The 5,044-nt window shown below is 31.7% G+C and overlaps 1 long non-coding RNA gene across 1 annotated transcript in view; it reads right to left on the bottom strand.

Annotated features, from left to right (window-relative positions):
* Positions 1 to 2,950: 2,950 nt before the first annotated feature.
* Positions 2,951 to 5,044, bottom strand: part of LOC107059671 (uncharacterized) — a 2,690-nt gene continuing 596 nt past the window's right edge. Inside the window, exons 2-3 of the long non-coding RNA XR_001472823.1 lie at positions 4,002 to 4,252; positions 2,951 to 3,174 (exon numbers count right to left, since the gene is read on the bottom strand). This is a non-coding gene — a long non-coding RNA (uncharacterized lncRNA). The remainder of the gene's footprint in view (positions 3,175 to 4,001; positions 4,253 to 5,044) is intronic.

The raw sequence follows: 5,044 nt of genomic DNA, 5'->3' as shown, positions 1-5,044 counted from the left end.
CCCTACCCTCGACCCCCCCACCCCACACCCACCCCCAAAAAAAATTCAAATTTGTTTTTAAAATATATTTTCAATTTCAAAAATTATTTTCTACTCTAATAAAAATAAAAGATATTTTTCATTCATAAATCAAACACTAAAAATCTTTTTCGGAAAATATTTTCTACTCACCAATCAAACATGAGAAAATAAGTCAAAAATCAACTTATTTTCCAGGAAAACATTCTCCTTCATACCAAACACACCCTAATCTCAACTGTATCATAACAATCACAATAACAAGTCCCTAACCTCTCATTCTTCAATCTGTTATCTTTTTCGTTCAAAAAATAAGAACAATAGTATACACCTTTTTTTTTCTCATAATAAGATAATATATACCTCATTCTTATCTCTTTATAAAGCTTTGTGAGATTACATTTTTATAATTTGACAGTTGATCTAATGTGAAGAATAACTTGTATGCAGCCTTCAGTATAGTCATTACCATATCATTTGTTGTTGATCTTTCGATACATGTTATAGAGGAACAATTTTTAATGGTACATCTACCTGAACTATTAAATCTAGAGACCTAACCTTTTGTTCAATTGCAAAAGAAGAATAACAATGATAAAAGGAATACATTTTAACCATTTTCTACAGGATGTAGTATGATTCAACATCTTCATAAATCAATCACAAAGACATGAATGGTGTCCCACCTTGACATTACATTTCAAGAATCTCCTGATCGGTTACATTTTGTGGAGACTTCTCTACTTTTGACTACTCAGTAAAAGCTAGCAACAACTGCACACTATCAGTCTCATCATCCTTTTATGTCAAAACGATCAATGGACTGCAGACATTACGTTATTTACACTTCAAAGAAGTTGACAAAGAAATTGTTCCTCAAAGCCTGTTAAAAGAGTAAGGCAAGAGGCAATCATAAAGAATCACCTACTGCTACCTTGCAACATGATGGTCTTTTTTGATAAATACTACTGCTACCATGCAACATGATGGTCTTTTTTGATAAATAAATACTACACAAATGATTCTACTGAAAAGATTCCAGAAGGAATTTGCTAATAAGAGCACAATAACGTGTAGTACAAATATAAGCTACCAATATTATTAGGTTAAAATCTTAATTACAACAGAAAATGACTTCTCAGAATTCCTTTTAACATGAAACTTATACACTTTACAACACTCAACCTCCTAGCTTCAACACCAATTTCTTTCAGATACATGGCTTCTGCTTGAAATGTCTCACCAAGCATTCTCAAAAGTAAAAACTCAACAATCAGCTACAATGGCATTATTTGTCATCCCCATAACATCAGGATCATAGTTTATTCAGATGTGCATCTGATTTTAAAATTACAAAGTCTAACATCATCGGTTATGAGTCTTATGACAAAAGTTTCTGCCTCGTATACATTTCCTTTTCCAGTGCACCATCCCACCATACATAGAGTAGGGAACTGCTGACTTATAATTTTGAAATTCATTTTAACCTTGATACCTTGCTTTTAAGGGCGTAAACAAAGATGATCAACAGTGATACGTGAAAACCAGAAAGGGCCTCTTGTTGTATGTTACTATATATAATAAAGATAAGAGAATGACAATAACTCTACTTACTTTGGAAGAATTCATAGAAACTGGAAGGAGTTTAGCATAGATTGCACGACAAAACATATTATAACAATATGATTCATTGCAGTTATTTTATATAGGAGAAAGAGAGCTTGAACTTGTTTTCTTTAATGAACCTAAAAAACACACATAAATATGATAAAAATATAATCCAAATTCTTGATTCAACAATTGAGTGAGCTACAAACAAGATAAATTTTTGGGCAATGTTTATTGTTCTTTACCAAAATAGACTTAGCAGATGAACCATCTTTTACTAAATCAAGAGAGAATCAAGGGTGATATATTTTTAGGTTTATTAATGGTGTTGTCCCGAAATCTAAAACATTAATCGAGATAAAGGAAAACACTCATCTATTTCATCTTCTAGGTCAAATGGCATTAACATAATACATGAGCATGACCAGAAGTCCACCTCTATGGAATACTTTCATTTCTTAATTGGAAAGTTAAACTACATGGTGTCTGTGGCAAAATGTTAAAGAAAAGGGTAATGGAAAATGTCAGTATAAGTTCATTGGAGATATTGATTAATAGTAAATATTGATATACATTAGCATTACTCTAATGAAATAGTGAGAAAAGTTTATATTTCATGTACAGTATAAAATATCAGCCAATTTACAAGTTCATCAAAATCCTTTTCTTAGTAGATAAACCCACACGTAAATTTTGTGAAATAGTCTCGAAGAGTAGTTAAAGGGGCTGAGGTTGCTCCTGCTATAAATTAAGAGTATCATTAGAAGAAGTATTTCAAGGAGTAGTTAAGTGATCAGGAGATAATAACAAACTATCTGTGTTCACCCAAATGGCTTGAGAGTTGCCTTTGGCTTCTACATCTCTGAAACTTGTTTGGAGCAAGCTACCGAGTTCCTCTTCACCCTTCATCACTCTCTATCTCCGACCCTTGACATTAGTTAGTTTGTGCTTTCCATTTGAGTTTTCAAAGTTAAGGTCCCTTTTCCTTATCCTCTAAGGTCCTTTTTCCTTATCCTTTTTTTCTGACTTACCTCCCCATCCATTTCCTTGCCTCAACTACTACTCTTATCATTAATTTTCAAAATATCCAAAAGTTATCTTTATAAATCTTAAAGCTCTGAAATATAGAGAGTTAGTTTTTAAAATATTTTCTTCTAATCTATTTAGTGCCTCTTTGACTTCAAATATTCCAACATAATAGCTACTATTAAATAAGTAATGAGACGGAAAATATAAAAATCATATTCACACGAGTGGATTGAATTTCATCATGGGAAAATAAAATTATTCACCTTATAATGGTCAAATAGTGGAAACCTTTGAGCGTAGGCACAGCTAAATCAATTGCAGTATCAAAAGAATTCGACTCCATATGAGTTGTATGTCACATTTCACGACCTAAAGATATGCAAGTATTTTTCATATCAAAAAAAATAAAAAATGACAGAAGCATAGGATGGAAGAAATCGAAACTGATAACATACGTGCTTGGTGTTTACTCGCAGTGCCATTGAGTTCATTTAATATGTACTTCCTTGCCTCTGAGTTCTTGCACGAAGATGGTATTTTCAGATTTTTCTTTCAAACAATCCAATCGTCAATTCTTCTTAAATATCTTAGTTAAGTAAACGAATTAGGCTTTCTTTTTACCCTAATCAGAGTACCAAAAGTATGTTTAAAGAACATTAGGGGTCTTACACACAAGAAAGCAGTCAAAACAATAGAGAATATCATAATCGGACATAACGTGAAAAACTATCTTACACTTATCTTTGACAAAAAAAAGTTCACAAGATTGGATAAAAATAAAATAAATAAGTGCATCAACATTTAGTATAATTTTTAAAGTAATTGAAACACTTGAAATATGAGTATTTGAAAAGGAATCATATGCTAATCTTATTAGATAAGTTATTCCTAGGATCATATTGCAATTCTCATTAAAAAAAAGTCGTTCCTATCCCTTTTGCCCTCCTCTTACCTGAATTGATAATAGATAAATCCACCTTTTGTTTCTGAAAAACGTAGTCCTATTTTGACTACTAAAAATCATCTTTCAATTCACAATTTTGTACTCTTTCAGGTGTACCAGTAGCTATATATGTACCTACAACTACCGATAGAGACATGTATTGATGCAATTTTTATATAGGAAGCAACACTGATCGATTTCTAGAATTAACACCACTTCTATACCTCTATACTAACAACCAGTCAACCAACAAACACATTACAATCCCCAACTCCAAACGTCGAACTAAATTTTCTCAGGAAAATGAAAGAATTTCAACTACAATTATTGCATAGGTTTTGACTATAATTTATAATAGATGCATAATAAATAAAGATATCAATTAAGTTAGAAACTTTAATACCTCAATTTGTTGCTGTAAAGATATCTAATGGGCCTCAAGTTGAGCCTTTGGAATACCAAGGCCGTTAGCACCTGGATATTGAAAAAGGAGGAAACAAATTGTGGATATTGAGCAAAGGGTACATATGCTAATTGATCATGCAATAATTATTTATTCAATGCTCGTTCCCCATTTGAGAGCACATTGGCAGAACTGGCCACTTGACTATAAGACGGTGAAACTGGAGCATATCCAGGAGACCTGCAAGAAACCTATTTTTATACACATAACACAAATATATTACAATTGAAATACATCAAAATTCTCATAATGTGAACATTATAACTTATACATACATGAAATCATGAAATCTCTCGATATATGTAGTTGACTGAGCAACAAAAGATAATCTCACTCTTTTATAGGAAAGAGTCACGATCTCCACAGAATAATAAGTACATGTGTATGTTAAAATACAATATGGTCAACTCTCAACATTAAGTAGTTAAAGTTTCTATACATACCACTGCCTCTATATGAATCATTTACCATATATGTGCAAACATATATAAAGATAAAGAGTATAACCACTATCAAACTTATACATAGCTAAATTAGCGTACCTTAGAAAATGACACAATAGCAACTCAACAGAAAAACTGAGTTGATAGGCATTTCAAGACTCTAATGTTAGAACCACCGAAGATGATATTGGAAGCTGAAAATTGGATCTAGTGTGGCATTTACACGTCAAATCAAAATTTCTTTGGTGGAAAGCTTCGAAATCCACCATTTTTGAAGCTTGGATCTCAGTTTGGATTTTCCATTTCGAAGTTTTCTGGATGATTAAAAACTAAATCTGACTTGATGATAACATTTTAACATTAAATTTGTCAATACGTAGCTGACACTGGTGATAATTGTTCAAGTCTCCATTAATTAAGGTACATTTTTTGTTGATGAACTCGAGTTGGATATTTACTGATAAGGTCGACTGAGAGACGCATGTGAAAATAAAATGATTGAGAATATACATATGCTTTATTATTTTTTTCAATTAAAAA

The sequence above is a fragment of the Solanum tuberosum genome, unplaced genomic scaffold, assembly GCF_000226075.1.
Source record: "Solanum tuberosum cultivar DM 1-3 516 R44 unplaced genomic scaffold, SolTub_3.0 scf00032, whole genome shotgun sequence".
Classification (NCBI taxonomy): domain Eukaryota; kingdom Viridiplantae; phylum Streptophyta; class Magnoliopsida; order Solanales; family Solanaceae; genus Solanum; species Solanum tuberosum.
The sequence above is the reverse complement of the archived record's forward strand: the minus strand, read 5'-3'. Positions and strand labels throughout refer to the sequence as shown.